Genomic DNA, 17,560 nt, shown 5'->3' on the forward strand with positions numbered 1-17,560 from the left:
AGGAATTATTTATTCCAGTTAGATTTTAAGCTGTCAGTGTCCTTTCAGTTTTATCTAGGATTGCAAAGCAGGAAACTTTATCAAGCTAATATAAATGTCCGAAGCAAATCTACTCTGCAAATTAAAAGTCAGGATGTTTATCAGGAACATAATTAATTTAGTTTAATTTAATACATCATGGGCCTCTTCATGTAGATGGCCCAGATTCTGGACTCGGGGGAATCATAGAAATTACAGGTCATTGTAAACCAAACTAAAAACAACCTCAGGGAATTTGAACATTTAAATGGAGTGCCAAACATGTCTGCTTATGTTATTCAGTAGCTTTTAGGAGACAACTCTTACCCTGAGTGCTGGGAGATTGAATAGCAGTTTTACCTGCCATCTGAATTAGTTTAACTGAGTAAATTCAGGTCAATAAAGTTTTACACCAGTGTAGTGAAAATAAAGTAGGCAAAAATAATAATTAATGAAGTGACTTTGATGGCTGTATGATGTCCCAAAACTTTACAATGAATGAAAACTCATTCGTGTGACTGAAAACTCATCAGTCAATTTGCGCACAGGAAATTCTCATGAAGAACAATGCAATGATTACCATATCATTTATTTTCTGTTGTTGCTTAAGGAGTACATATTGGCCAGGACACCAGAAATTGCTTTCCTTCTCTTCCTTGAACTAGCACTATGGGATATTTTACTTCTGCCCAACAGAATAAGGATGGTTTTGGCTTATTACCTTATCCAAAAGAAGACACACTAACAACTATTTCAGTAAAAGAGTTCAGTAAAGTTTTATTCTGGGTAGATATATTCTAATCATTCTGTTCAGGAATATTAATACACACTTCTGGAGAAGGTGGGATTTGAATACAGGTGTCCTGGTTCAGAGTGAGGGATACTACTAATGCACCACAAGAGTCAATGACAATTACTATAGATGGATATTTTCTAATCAATCAGTTCAGCCTTTACTCAAATCTTTTTTTCCCTAAACAGCCTGTTCAGACATGGTATTACATATCCCTGAAGCAGATCTCTTGACGTAGAGGTAAGGACACCACCACTGTGTCAGAAGGGTGAGACAACTGTTAGTGGTTTAACCTGAGGGTCACCAGCCTTAGGCAAGGGGAGAGGTTGAGGACAGTGCTCCATGGTAACCTCAGCCAGGGTAGGAATTGAACCCTTGTTTTTGGCACTGCTCTGCCTCACAAAATGGTCAGCTAGCTGAGTGAACTGACTTCCTGCCACACTTCCTTGACCCTAGATATCTGTGAACCCCAAATCTTACATAGCTGAAGTTTGCAAGAGAGTCTCATCAGCATGCCAAAGAAGCACTTAAGGTTTAGTTTACTAAAGAAACAGACGCACAAACTATAGTGTTTCTACAGCTTAATAATAACTTAGAAAAACCTTTGTGAACTAAATGCACAGAGGCTGGTATCCTGACACTGAGTTACCCTTTATTTATATGTGCAAAATACAAGTGCTGTAGTCAGCCAGCTCAGAGTCAGTCCCTGAAGTGAGGAGATTCTAAATCTTTTGTTTATATCTGTCAACCAGGGCTCCCTGATTGGCCCAGTTTTACAATCCCACTCAAGGATCTCATAGTCAATAAGATCTACCTGGTTGTTATCAAAACGCTTAGAAAAGGTCACATATAAAATATATTTGTCCATATTACAATGCAGCAGGATTTTCAGATCTAACTATCTAAAGGGCACTGCAAAACCAAAAGCTCAGCCATTAGCAGGCGACACAGCACTTAGCCTTCAGAGATGGAAAGATACAGTTTTTTGGGTAAATTGAAAGGCTACAGCAGTGGCTTGATCAGGTAACAATAAAAAAAGGAAACCTGGAAGACTTACACTCCACATCAGAAACTAACTGATAGAGGCTCAAAGGAACAGTAGAGTAATAGAACATAAACATACTATTATGACACAGTGGTGAACCCCTCTGATAATTAAACCAAGCACCCAGAAAAGCTCACCTTGCCTCATAATCTGTTAAATATGAGTGACAGAGAAATCCCAATTTCCACTATTTAAAGAGAAGAACATCAGTTTATTTTTTAACTTTAAAAGTGAATATTAAACAACAGCTATTCACAACACTAAGCCCCCCTTTCTCTTAACTGCTTATTACCTGCCTCCAGCGTTATAACAATATGCTGTTCCAATAAGACACTTACTAAAATTATCTCAATTTAAATTTCAAAACCACACAGCTGCTGTCATCTTGGGTGTCTTTCTTCTTCTGGCTAAAGATCTCCCTGAGTCATCTTCTTTCTTTTTATGCGAATATGTTTCATATGAAAAGGCACTTTTGATAGAGAGTATTTCCTAATTTCTTGGGTCTCTCTTGATGGCAGTTGCTCACCCTCCATTTGTATATCCCCACCATTGGATTGTCTCATTGGTTCAATGTTGACGAAACAATAAGTTCAAATTCTAGTATCCTGGGGCATAATTTAAACTAATTAGTTACATTTGAATTGTTGTCAAAGCAGCAATCAAAACTCAGACATCCAGTTCACAGCCAAATGTTACATTTTTTCAATTTTCTAGTACACTCTCTAGGGCTGCCATCTCGTCATATACACAGGTGCTTGTAAGCTCTCATTTCAGAACAGCATTCACTTTTTCCTAAAGGTACAGTTCAGCTTCATAACACCTCCCTTCAATATAAAATGATGGCTTCATTTTCTTTCAAATTTTTAATCCCATTACAATGAAATACATTGGTTATTAATTTAAGTTAGACTTTCATATTAATTTCTACACTCATACATATAACATTGAAATCTGTCTATTGTTATCTATACTTTTTCCTTTAAATCCATGATAGTGCATCTGCTATCACATTTTTACAACCCACGACAGGCACAATTTGCAAATTAAATGGCTGTAACAGAAGACTCCAGTGAAATAGTCTCATACTTTCATCTTAAATCTTTCCAAAAATATAAGAGGATTGTGGTCCATGCATACATCTTTCTCCGACACATTTTTGTCACACAAACATTAGAATGTAAGGCTAGTACCAAACTCAATAATTCTATTTTGATGGTAGAGTATTTCCCCTGGTGCATGTTGAGTTTCTTTGAAAAGTAACCAATTGGTCGTTCAATTCCATTATCATCTTCCTGCACCAATACAGCTCCAACTCCTTTATCACTAGCATCGATTGCAATTTTGAAGGGTTTCAAAACATTGAGGCAGCTAAAACTGGTGTGGTGGTTAATACAGCTTTTAAATTTTCAAATGCCTCCTGGCATTGTTCTGTCCACTGAAATTTTGTGTTCTTCTTTAGTATATCTGTTAGCAGTGCTGAAGTCTGGAACAAACTTCTGGTAGAATCCGCTCAATTCCAAAAATCAAAGCACCCCTTTCTTTGAGGATCGTAATGGAAGTTCCTTGATGGCCTTCGTCTTCACATTCCTTGAGGTCAACCTTTTATGACTGATATTATGTCCTAAGAATCTCACCTCCGACTTCGCAAATTCTGTTTCCTTTAAGTTTATTACAGTTTTGCTTCTCGTAATTGTTCAAAGAGCTCTGCCAAGATGTTGTGAAACTTGAAAGGGTTCAGGAAAGATTTACAAGGATATTGCCAGGGTTGGAGGATTTGAGCTACAGGGAGAGGCTGAACAGGCTGGTGCTGTGTTCCCTGGAGTGTCAGAGGCTGAGGGGTGACCTTATAGAGGTTTACAAAATTATGAGGAGCATGGATAGGATAAATAGACAAAGTTTTTTCTCTGGGGTTGGGGAGTCCAGAACTAGAGAGCATAGGTTTAGGGTGAGAGGGGAAAGATATAAAAGAGACCTAAGGGGCAACTTTTTCACGCAGAGGGTGGTATGTGTATGGAATGAGCTGCCAGAGGATGTGGTGGAGGCTGGTACAACTGCAACATTTAAGAGGCATTTGGATGGGTATATGAATAGGAAGGATTTGAGAGATATGGGCCGGGTGCTGGCAGGTGGGACTAGATTGGGTTGGGATATCTGGTCGGCATGGATAGGTTGGACTGAAGGGTCTGTTTCCATGCTGTACATCTCTATGACTCTATAACAGAACCGTGTGATCTTTCCATGACTTGCTAAAAATCACTACATCATCCAGATAAACTGCACCATTTGTTAATTGGCCACAACTCTGTTCATGAGTCTTTGGAATGTGGCAGGTGTGTTCTTCATTCCAAAGGGCATCACTTTGAATTGACATAGCCCATTTGCGGTTACAAACACAGAAACATCTTTCACTTTCTCTGATAAAGGCGCCTGTCAATAACCATGCAGTAAGTCGAACTTTGTGACATAACTGGCTTGTCCAACTTTCTCTATACAGTCCTCCAATCTTAGTATTGGGTATGAGTCCAATTTTGTTATGGCATTGACCTTCTGATAGTCCACACAGAATCTTTCAGTCCTATCAAGTTTGGGAATTAACATAATTGGTGAATTCAACTCACCCTGACTCGGTTTGATGATATCTTCGTTGAGCATCACAACCACTTCCTTCTGGACCTGTGTGCTTTTGAGAGGATTAAGTCTGTAGGGGTGTTGTTTTATCAGAATAGCTTTCCCTACTTCCACTTCATACACAATAGTATTACTCCTCTCCATCTAATTCCTGCAGATGTCCCCATACTGCTGCAACAAACCTTTCAAATGGGTTCTTTGCTCCTGAGATAGATACTTTACTATCCTATCCCAGTCCTCAAGGACTTCCTCATTATTTAACGTATTTTGAGGCACATCAAACTCCACAAACTCCGGATTTGATTCCTAACTCTTTGCAGCAGTAACTAACACCTGTTTCTTCAGTTCCCTGTCTCTATTACAGTAAGGTTTTAACATGTTCACATGACATATCCGATACAGCTTTTATCTTTCCAGCTTCTTTGCCAGATCGTTTACCTGACTTAACTCACATCATGTCTGAATATTAACTCAAAGGGAGTAAACTGAATAGATTCATTTGGGGCATCTCTAATAGCAAACATTATAAATGAGATCCCTTTATCCCAATGGAAGGGGCATGGGGTGGACCGAGAACCGGAAGGTGGAAAAAAAAGAAAAGTATAAACAGGCATGAGGTGGGAGGGGCGGGGGCTTGCTGGGCTTGTATTGTCTGCACTTTTGTATGTAACGGTATTGTCTAATGTACAAATGTCATTGTCACTGTCTTGTCATATGTGGAACTGGGATTTGAGGTTTGTCCTCCCCTCCCTGTAAAATGGTTGAATGGTAGGGTTTGGGGCCTAGCTTTGCTGCTCCTCTCCCTTGTAAAATTGCTGTCTCTTATGTACAGCTGTAAATGTTCTTTGTAAATTGTTTGTAATTTGTTTAATAAAATATAAATAAACAGGAAAAAAAAAAAAAATTAAATGGTATTCAGGGTCTAATGCCACCTTTTCAAAGCTCCCTGGGATTCAGGATTATACACACTTGATTTAAAATGGTGTATGCCTCTGCTATCCATGACTTCTTTAAACAGCCTAATAGTAAAATTAGACACTTGGTCTGACTAAATCTCTCTGGATAGCCCATACTGGGTAAAGAAAGCTACTAACTCCTCTACCACCCTTTTTGTCTTAATATGAATTGCCTCTGGAAATCTGGTAGACACATCCATTATGGTTAGCAAGTACTGGTTTCCACTTTTAGTTTTAGGGATAAGTCCTACACAATCAATCATAACCCAAGTGAAAGGTTCTTCAAATGGGGGAATTGCCAACAAAGGTGCTGGTTTTATTACTGCCTGTGGCTTACCTACTATTTAGCGCACATGACATATATGGCAAAATGTAACCACATCCTTGTGTAGTCCAGGCCAACAGGAGTGATTTTGTACCTTAGCCTGAGTCTTCCACACACTGAGGTGACCCATTAATGTGCGACCCATTATACTCCCTTTCTGCATGTTACCGGCAACACAATCTGGTGCACCGCTTACCATTTCTCCTCTCACTAACCTACTGTGGTCTCTATTTCCATCTTAGGATTTTATCTTTAAGATAATAACTCTTAGGACTACATTCTGATTCCTTTTCTGAGTATGCAAAAAGTATATATATCTTTTATCACCTCGTCTTTCTGTTGAATGTCCATTAACCTTTCAGGACTAAACACTTCTGCTTGACCCTCTGCCTGTTCAGGTTTTTCCTGCACCACTACACCAAACAAGGTGTCCAGTAACTGAACTCCTTATCTTTCTGTTTAGTATTTGCTTTGTGCTGTGACTTATGACAGTGGAATCTTGTTACTACACAGTCGGGAAAAATTCCAGGGTATTTTTCTTTTAACTCCTCAGTTCCCTGGTCTTCTTTTGGCTTTTCCACAACAACGGGTGTTACTCCCACCTTGGATCCTGCTAAAACAAAACGTATTCCTGGAACTGACACTCTGTCAATCACTCCCATTGTTACTTCCCCAGTTTTGATTTGGCTCTCCAACCTGATCTTACTCGGGGGAACGCGAAATTTATGTCCATCAATCCACAAGTTACCACGGTCCTGGGTAACCTGTCAGAAAGACTGCAAATACATTCATTTCTTAATATTAGAGACTGATTAGATCCCGTATCTCTCAAAATTATAGCTTCTTTCCCTTTTTCCCCCGGTTGTTCCTGAGTACACTTTACCTACAGAGGTGAAGTCTTTATAGAGATCAAGCACTAACTCAATACTCAGCCCCTGCCCAGGTTGTGCACTTTCCTGCATCTCTTCGACTTTTCTTGGGGTTTCCTTTACTACTTTCACTAATCCCACTGGCTTAGCCTCTCTTATCACATCTTTTCCCACAATGCCTTTCTTTAACTATCAGCACTGTGACTCTACATGACCTACCTTCTGTCAGTGAAAACACCTTTTCCTTGTAACCTTCTTAAACCACTGGCACTGTAATTTTTGTGTGTCCCACTCCATTACAGTGAAAACACCCGAGGCCTTTCACACCTTTCCATTCTCTTGGGCTAGTTTTTTTCATCTATGGTAAACTAATAACAGTGTTCTCTACTCTTTGTTTTGTAGTGTAGGATGTCTCTTTCTCCAAATTTCTATCCCTCACAGGGTGAAATTGTTGCAGAAGCTAAATTTTACCTTATGCACCAATGCCCATTCATCTGCCACCTCTGCTACTCTACTTACTTCTTCAACTTTCTGTTCATCAACATGAATTTGTATTATCTCTGGAAGTGAGTTTTTAAACTCCTCCAGTAAAATAATCTCTCTTAGAGCCTCATAGGTCTTATTTATTTTTGAGGCCCACACCCATCTATCAAAATTACTATGTTCAATTCTTTCAAACTCACCATAAGTCTGACTTGGTTTCTTCTGAACCGCTGTTGATACGCTTCTGGTATCAATTCATAAGGCCTCAAAATAGTCTGTTTGACATCTTCATAATCTCTTGACTCCTCATCTGACAGCGCTGCAAAACCTCACTAGCTCTGCCTACCAGCTCGGTCTGAACTAAGAATATCCAGAAGTTCTCTGCCTACTCCACCTGCCTAGCCAATTTTTCAAATGAAATAAAGAAGGCTTTAATTCTTTCCCATCAAAATATATTAGTGTTTTAACATATTTGTATACATCCCTCTCCCTTCTCTAACCTGTTATCTTAACTTTCCTGACTAAATCACAATTTCTGAAGTTCAAATTCTCTCTCTCATTCTCTTTATTCTCTCTCTCTCTCTTTCGTTATCTTCAAACACCATTTGCCTCAATTGCAATTCAAGTTTGTCTAACTCTACTGCACTTGTCTGTTTCTCTGATACACCTATGTGTTTGACCAATTCCATTACATTTTCAACTTTCCTTCTGTCCCTGCTTAAACCCAATTCTAACCTATTTGCTAATTCTAACAAATTCGGGAAGCATCTTCAAACCCCAGAACCTCCTTAGCAATCTTAAGAGCCATTTTCCACATTTTTAATTTTACCGACCAAAAGTAACCAAAATTAAACTAATTGTTTGATCTAGTTTTATTTGAAGATCTAGGACACTAATTGTTTAAATCTGCTGGGACCTTTTGTATCCCAAATCTGTTCAAATCTGTCCAAATCTCAGACTAGATCTGTCTAAACCTATCCAAATCTATCCAAATCTCGGATCCAAATCCCCAAACTGTTACGACATGAAAGTGAACCCCTCTGTTAATTAAACCAAACACGAGAAAAGTTCACCTCACCTAGTAATCTGTTAAAATATAAGTGACAGAGAACTCTCAAATTTCACTGCTTAAAGAAAAGAACATCAATTTATTTTTTAATTCCAGAAATGGACATTAGACAAAAGCTATTCACAACTCTAAGCCCCCTTTCTCTTAACTGCTTACTATCTGCCTCTAACTCTATAACAACATGCTGTTCCAATAAGACACTTATTAAAATTACATCAACTTAATTTCAAAACCACATAGCTGCTGTCAGTTTCAGTGTTTTTCTTCTTCCGGGTGAAGATCTCCCTGGATCATCATCTTTCCTTTTGCTGTGAACATGCTTCATATGAAAAGATACCTTTGATAAAGAGTGTTTCCTAATTTCTTGGGGGTCTCTCGATGGCAGTTGCGCTCTCTCCATTTGTATATCTCCAACATCGGATTGTCTCATTCGATTAATGTTGGCCCAAACAATAAATTATTGGGTTTTAATATCCTGGGGCATAATTTAAACTGATTGGTTAGATTCAAATTATTGTCAAAATAGCAACCAAAACTCAGGTATCCATTTCACAGCCAAATGTTATATATTTTCAATTTTCCAGTACACTCTGGAAACGACAATTAATAATGATTATGTGGTTGCAATTGATTTCAGATATTTTAAATTGATAAAGAGTGTTTCCTAATTTCTTGGGGGTCTCTCGATGGCAGTTGCGCTCTCTCCATTTGTATATCTCCAACATCGGATTGTCTCATTCGATTAATGTTGGCGAAACAATAAATTATTGGGTTTTAGTATCCTGGGGCATAATTTAAACTGATTGGTTAGATTCAAATTGTTGTCAAAATAGCAACCAAAACTCATGTATCCATTTCACAGCCAAATGTTATATATTTTCAATTTTCTAGTACACTCTGGAAACGACAATTAATAATGATTATGTGGTTGCAATTGATTTCAGATATTTTAAATTTGAATTCAAATGTTGCAACCTGCCATGGTAGGATTTGAAAACATTTCCCCAAATCATTTTCTGGGTCTCTGATTTCTAGTCCAGTGAGATTACCACTAAGGCAATGAAGGAACAGAATATATGTCACACAAGGATGATGTTGACATGAAGCAGAACTTGAAGATAGTTGAGCTTTCTGCTCTTGTTCTGCCTGGCTATAAGGGAGGGAGCTCTTGTCAAAGTAATAATATGGGTTGATCCACCTTCTGTAAATTGTACATAATGAACCACAATGTGAAGTGATGGAGGGAACAGGTTTTGAATTCAATGGAAGGGACATCAATCAAATGAATTGTCATGACTCATTTATACATACAAAAAAGATAAGTTAGTGGTGAACCTCCAGCATCAGCTTAACAAAGATCCTCACATTCCACGAAAGATTGAAGCAATTCAAAACAAGAAAAATTTCATCTAATGCCTAATTCGAGATTTATGTTTAATACTTGACACTGTCATATTCTAAGTTCCTCATTATTATTCTTGTTTTTCTGATCAACATCTAAATACCTCAAAAATAAAAATGATCAGTGATGATGTCAAGCAAAACTGATCTAAAATATGACAATTGAAAAAAAATGCCAATATTTGAATATTTAATTTGAATGAAGCATATCAACAATGATAGAGTCACATATGGCTAAAGAATTTTAACTTTTAATCATTTATGATCAATAAATTATGTTCACTGATATTTCATTTCATAGCCTTCAAATCATACGTACTGGTTAACTCCAATTCATCTATCTTAGAATTTGCCTTGGGACAGAAATAATGAAACTAATGGGATTAGTTAGATTTATTGAAATACAGTGGCCCTTAATTTTTTTGTCACATATGTCAATGGGAAAGCTGATCAGTAGTTTGAAAAGTTTTCTTACCTATGTTGATATGGACCATTTGTTGTGGGTGGGTTAAAAACAACAATGACTTTTTTACAGTAAGGTCTAGTATGTGAGAATTATATAAACAGTCTGCAAGTAGTCTTTTACTGCAATTATTTTACCAGCCTGTCCAATTCTGCTGATGGTTCCATCAGATGTACGGGAATTTGTGAATTGATGGTGTCGTTTTTCTCATTCTTAATCTTCCAATTCTAGTTATATTAGAGCACTTTGTAGATTCATTTCTCAGATAGTGATGACTGTCCCAAAGGCAGAGTCGAATAGTAATAATTAGATATCAAATTCAGTTCCACAGCTTTGCAATTTGCAATGTTATCTATAATTTAGTGAACTGTGACATGGATGGCACATTCAGGCTAGGCCGCTATAAAGAAAAAAATTAAAATTTCTTAGACTTCTTTGAGTAATTGGATTCGGCAAGAAATTAATCACAATTCTCATTGTAGGGACAATTTCATCTTTTCAAATATGGGCTTATTCTTTTCCCCACCAAACAATGATTAGGAAGAAGAAGAAATTAAATAACAGATGTGATTGTCTTGCTTTCAGCAGTGTGGAAAATGCAAACTTGTAAAAAAAAGCTGAAAATTTATGCGTAATATTTTTGCACTAACTGAATCAGGGAAATGTGTCATTTTTCACTGAATGCCAGCCTGTAATTTGCATACACTATAACACTGTCTGAAGCTCATCTCCACAACCCGCAGGGGAAATCCATATGTTGTATTTTCTCTGCCTTTAGGTCAGATCAGGAAGGGTTCCTGCAGATTTTTTTAGTCGGAGGGTGGGATGATGGACGTTTCGTGAAGTACATGAGGGAATTGCTTGACTTTGTTGCATGTTGATAAAGCAAACCCATACAGAAGCTGAGAGGACATCCCCTGCTTGGCAGGGATAACATTAATACATAAACTCGGTTTGTAAGATTGTATTGAAATTTGACCAGATTCTTAGGATAAATTAGTGTTTTTTGCATATATATATATAAAAAATATAAAACAGTATGAGCAGAACACCATAGAGGTATAGTGCAAGGGTAGTGAGGTGAGTTTTGGAGATTGACATAAAAATCTTGTTAAGATTTGCTAAGAGGAACCTTTCATGAAACTCACAAAATTGACCAATTTCTGGTAAAAATTCGGTCCAGGGTGTAATGTTAAAGAGAGTGTTATGATTATATTGCATATATATATATATAGCAAGGAATATATATATATATATATATTCCTTGCTATATATATATATATGCAATATAATCATAACAATCTCTTTAACATTACACCCTGGACTGAATTTTACCAGAAATTGGTCAATTTTACGAGTTTCATGAAAGGTTTCTCTAAGCAATCTTAACAAGATTTTTATGTCAATCTCCAAAACTCACCTCATTACCCTTGCACTATACCTCTATGGTGTTCTGCTCATACTGTCTTACTTCACAACAGTGGATATCTGGAACCCATGCCATTTGTAAAACACAGTTGTTTGTCAGGTTTAGCATCTTTCATTACAAGCTGCCTATCTGGCTCCCTATGAATTTCCCTGGAGATTGTGGACAAAGGCAAGTTGGTTCCAGACTTTGCCGATAGGAACATAGAGGTCCTGATGGACAGGGTGGTGTACAGGAGAATGATAACCTTCCCTCAGGACTGGCAAAGGACTCCTTGCTATCAGACCCTGCCAACCTAATCCAGAATTTTCACTGGAGTCAGTGTGATGTCAATGGTCTGGAGGATCGCCCAATAATGCTGCAAGAAGGTCAATGACCTTCTCCACTCTATAAGCTTAGTTCCATCAGCTTCTTCTGCTTACTCAACCTCACACTATCTCTATCTCTGTAACTGCATCCACCTCCCATCAAGTCTCATGGTCTATCACTCTCAGTATTGCAATGCAGCATCTTCTTGCACCCACTATTGTGCAACCCAGCATCCCCAGACAATGAACCACTCAGGCAGACTGCATGAAGTACTCGCTCACTCAAGGCACCATATCACCTTTCTCCCACTGCACCAACACTAGCAGCTGTGCCGGGCACTTCCATCTCACTCAATCTCTCTCTCTTTGTCTCATTCCAGGATAAAGCAGCCCAAAAGAGTGTGGAAGGAGCCAAAAGAGGGAATAGGGTGTCTGACACTTGTCTTCTCACCCTGAGGGGAGATATAATTCCTTCCTTGAGGGAACTGCAACTGCGCACATTGTGATGCTGAAACCTCCATGACCTGATGACCAGGTAAGAACCAGTGCTGGAAATGTGTTGCTGGAAAAGCGCAGCAGGTCAGGCAGCATCCAGGGAACAGGAGAATCGACGTTTCGGGCATAAGATCTTCTTCCCGACCTCTCCGCCCTCACCCCAGTCTGACCTATCACCCTCACCTTGACCTCTTTCCACCTATCACATTTCCGACGCCCCTCCCCCAAGTCCCTCCTCCCTACCTTTTATCTTAGCCCACCCCCCAGGTAAGAACCAGTGTCCATTACTGTGCTGTTCACCCATTGGTAAATCACTGTAGACTCTGTAGACTATAGGGTTGCTCTCTTATAGTGATGAATTGGTGGTGGTTTAACCTGAGGGTCACCACAGCTCAGGCAAGGGAGATGAGTGAGAAGGCAAGGCCTTCACAGTGACCTCAGCTGGTATATGCATTAGATCTGCACTGATGGAAGAAATCTGCATTGCAAACTAGTCATCCAACCAACTGAGCTAACTGACTTCCATTGCACACCCATTACCAATATCATGAATGTATTCTTTAATATGCCCACATTTCTTTTACCATTCTGCAACTCATTCTTTTTATAGTCTCTACCAGGAACAAGTAAATCCTCACAATCTTTGCCGTTAAGGAGACATCCCTGCAAGACAATTTCTCCTCACCTTTAAGGAAGAAGTCACAGATCCCACAGAGGATGCATTGGCAAGAGTGCCTCTTGCACCCTCCACCAGCCCAGATACTGACACCTCGGTGGATATGTTAGCTTGATTAGAGTCAGGAGCACACCACTGCCATGCCACCTTGGATTATCAAGCAAGAAATGCTCAAGGTCATTGTCACCCAGAGGATTGCTGGAGGGTAAGTTTTAGGCAGGGGATGGAACCATGGTGTCAGCAATAACAACTTCATACAAGTGCACAAACAGACACGAGAACGGTGGAGAGAGGTTTGTCAGAAGTCAAACTGACTGCAAGGTTGGAGGACTATATAATGCTGTTGTACCATGCCACGTATGGTAAGAGAGCATCTGACCGCCTCCGTGGACAGGTTAACCTCTGTCATGTGCAGTCTGGTCCATCACATCTGTGCCTGATGAATATATAAACAGATATTGACTCTATTACTTTAGCTATTGGACCTTAATCACAGCAGCAATCTAATAACTGCATGCTCCCCTTCTCTAAGGGAAGTTATTACGAAGAACAAAGAGATCATTAAATACATATTTTAATTCTGTCTTCATAAAGGAGGACACATATAACGTTCCAAAAATGTTGGGGAGCACAGGGTCTTGTGATAAGGAGGAACTGAATGAATTCAGTATTATTAGGGATTAGGGTTGGGAAAGTTGATGTGAAGGCCATTAAATTCCTAGGGCCCAATAATCTACTTTCCAGTATACTTAAGGAAGTAGAGAGGCAGAGAGAGAGAGAGAGATAGAGACAGAAAACTTAGTGAAATTAGAAAACACTTCAACAATGGTGGAAAAAGTTTGAAACTTCATACCACAAATAAACAATTGAAAGTTTCAAAGCTGTTTTAAGTGTAAGGTATAAAAGAATATTGGAAAAACATGGATATATGGAATTAGATCATAGATCAGCCACAATCTCACTGAATTGCAGAGCACTTGTTAAGGGATAAATGGCTTATCTGTTCAGCTCTTTGTGTAATGAGTTCAACATGACTTCTGAGCCTTTTGTTTAGAAATGGACCAATGTGTAACAGACCCCAATTAAGGGTGTACCATGTGTAATATAAGCACTTGACAAATACCCTTTCATTTTGGGAAGAGCCATTAGAGTTGAGTGCCATTACCATCATGATTAGGTTATATGCAAGTAATGGAGGGATATTTGGGAAGCCATTCACATAATTTTATTTCCAATGAAGCCTAAAATATGTTGCCTAACCCATCTTTAGGAATATTATGTTCTAAAAATAAAATGCAAATAAAATTATTGTAATTATTTAAATGGTTTGAGCATTTGAATGCTCCACAAACTAATTTAAAAAGCTACATCTATGACATACTTTCAGATTATATTCTAAGTTAAATGGGTTCTGCAGAAGCTAGTAATATTCATTGTAATATGAGCCAAATTACCTTACTGTTTAACAGTTTCTCATGCACCTACTAGAATTTTCAACAAGTTGGCTTTTTGTTTCTTTACTTATTGCAATACCTTATAGATGAGCTTCTTGATTAGGATACATGATATAACATCAGGAGCACAACACAATTAATTTCTATTTGAAAGTCAACCTACAGTATTAAATATGATCCTCACTCAATTCAAAAGGTCAGTCAGTCCCTTACTTTTTTTCTAATTAATGCTTTCTATTGAATCTTCAGTGTAACCTTTCCATGGCCATAATAGGTTACCAAGAACTGTCAGCAATGCTCTAACTAAGGTCTAATACAAATTGAACATCATTTCCTCATTTTTAAATTGAAGGCCCCATTTGCCTACGTATTTTTTCTAACATGTTTAAAAAGCTACATATCTGCATTCCCAGAATGTCTCTGTTCCTCTACTGTTCAGTCATACCATTTGGTGTATACTTTCCTTTATCTTTTGCTGTGACATTGTAGATAAACAAAGGGATTAACCCAGTTCATCAAAATACTTCCATCTGATTTCCAAACTCAGTTTTTCATTATTTGAATAAGTGTGTAATGTTTATCCACTGATAGTCCTTTGGTGAAATTGCTGTTTATGGAAGTACACAGGACTTCTGAAATTTTCTTTCCACAGTTTGTTTGTTTGATGCCAGCCTCATTTCCAGTTTCAAGACTTATTGAATTCTGTTGGCATAAATAATCCTGTTAGGCATTCATTTTGAAGGTCTTTAGTATTGTTTTCTATCATAGCCAGTACATCACGCTCTTCCTCATCTAATCGTATTGATATTTTTAATAGTTTCCTTCTCAAGGATAGCTCCTAACTATTACAGTGTTATTGCCATTACGGTGTTATTTTCACATTCTCCTAGAAAATGGAGACAAACACTGAGGAATACCACAGTCATCCTTTCACTTCCTCTCTCAGAGATCCACACTTTTGGACTCTCCTTTTTGAATTGACGTACTTAAAAATTCCTGCTCGCTCCCTTTTTTGTCCTTTGGCTGGAAATCCTTGTGTTCTCATTTCCACTTCACCTGCCTAATCTTATTACTTCCTCTCAATACTTTTAAATTCCATATTTATGTCCCTCATTGCATACCCATATATTTTAAAGATGCCACTTTTTCCAACCCATACGTTTGCCATAAACACAATGTATTAAGGAACCAGATCTAGTCCTGCAGCCTCCTTGATTGGGTGTGTGATATGCTGATTGAGGAACTTCAAGCTGGAATGTGAGTATTTAGAGAGAATATGCACTAGTTCCTATGTCAATCTAGCTACCAGGCATGAGCTAAACTAATTTTATTTCAAACCTGTTATCACAACACCAGGCATGTCCACCATGTGGTCAGTGAACTATAGAACATAGAACACAGATCATTACAGCGCAGTACTGACCCTTTGACCCTCAATGTTGCACCGACCTGTGAAACCAATCTGAAGCCCATCTAACCTACATTATTCCATTTTCATCCAAATGTCAATCCATTTAAATGCCCTTAAAGTCTGCAAGTCTACTACTGTTGAAGGCAGGCTGTTACACGCCCCTTCTATTCTTTGAGTAAAGAAACTACCTCTGATATCTGTGCTATATTTATCACCCCTCAATTTAAAGCTATGTCCCCTCGTTCTAGCCATCACCATCTGAGGAAAAAGGCTCTCACTGTCCACCCTATCTAATTATCTGATTATCTCATTTGTCTAAATTAAGTCACCTCTCAATCTCCTTCTAACAAAATCAGCCTCGAGTTCCTCAGCATTTCCACATAAGACCAAACTACCTCTGATATCTGTGCTATATTTATCACCCCTCAATTTAAAGCTATGTCCCCTCGTTCTAGCCATCACCATCTGAGGAAAAAGGCTCTCACTGTCCACTCTATCTAATTATCCGATTATCTCATTTGTCTTAATTAAGTCACCTCTCAATCTCCTTCTAACAAAATCAGCCTCAAGTTCCTCAGCATTTCCACATAAGACCTTCCCTCCATACCCAGCACATCCTAGGAAATCTCTTCTGAACCCTTTCCAAAACTTCCACACTCTTCCTCTCATGCAGTGACCAGAACTATATGCAATACTCCCAGTGCGGCTGCACCAGAGTTTTGTACAGCTGCAGCATGACCTCATAGCTCCAAAATTCAATCTCTCTAATAACGAAAGGTAACACACCGTATGCCTTCTGAACAACCCGATCAACCTGGGTGGTCACTTTCAGGGATCTATGTACATGGACACCAAGATCTCTCTGTTCATCTACACTACCAAGAATCTTACCATTAGCCCAGTACTCCTTATTCCTGTTGCTCCTTACAAAGTGAATCACCTTACACTTTTCTGCATTAAACTCCACTTGCCATTCTCAGCCAGGCTCTGCAGCTTATCTATGTCCCTCTGTTAACCACAACATCCTTTAGCACTATTCACAACTCTAAAAACTTTAGTGTAATTCATAAATTTACTAACCCATCCTTCAATCAATATCTAGATCATTTGTAAAAATGACAAACAGCAGTGGCCCCAAAATAGATCCTTGTGGTACACCACTAGTAACTGAACTCCAGGATGAGCATTTCCATCAACCACCACCCTGTCTTCTTTCAGCTAGCTAATTTCTGATCCAAACTGCTAAATCACCCTCAGTCCATGCCTCCACATTTTTCGTGCACATTTTTAGCCTACTGTGGGGAACTTTATCAAATGTCTTACTGAAATCCATATACACCACATCAACTGTTTTACCCTCATCCACCTGTTTGGTCACTTTCTCAAAGAACTCAATAAATGTTTGTGAAGCACGTCCCACCCTTCACAAAATCGTGTTGACTATCCCTAATCAAATTGTTCCTTTCCAGATTATTATAAATTGTATCTCTTACACCCTTTTCAAAACTTTACCCACAGCTGAAGAAAGGTTCACAGGTCTATAATCACCAATGCTGTCTCTACTCCTCTCCTTGAACAAGGGAACAACATTTGCTATCCTTCAGTCTTCGTGTACTATTACTGTAGATCATGATGACATAAAGATCAAAGCCAAAGGCTTCCCTGGCTTCCCAGAGAATCCTAGGGTAAATCCCAAAAGGCCCATGGGACTGCTCTATTTTTATACTTTCCAGAATTGCG

At 38.6% G+C, this 17,560-nt stretch overlaps 1 long non-coding RNA gene across 1 annotated transcript in view; it reads left to right on the forward strand.

Annotated features, from left to right (window-relative positions):
* The window catches only part of LOC122548651, a 101,579-nt gene that overhangs the window by 67,292 nt on the left and 16,727 nt on the right, over positions 1–17,560 (forward strand). Inside the window, exons 2-3 of the long non-coding RNA XR_006311291.1 lie at positions 12,165–12,319; positions 12,900–13,160. This is a non-coding gene — a long non-coding RNA (uncharacterized LOC122548651). The remainder of the gene's footprint in view (positions 1–12,164; positions 12,320–12,899; positions 13,161–17,560) is intronic.

Source organism: Chiloscyllium plagiosum, chromosome 3 (assembly GCF_004010195.1).
Source record: "Chiloscyllium plagiosum isolate BGI_BamShark_2017 chromosome 3, ASM401019v2, whole genome shotgun sequence".
Classification (NCBI taxonomy): Eukaryota; Metazoa; Chordata; class Chondrichthyes; order Orectolobiformes; family Hemiscylliidae; genus Chiloscyllium; species Chiloscyllium plagiosum.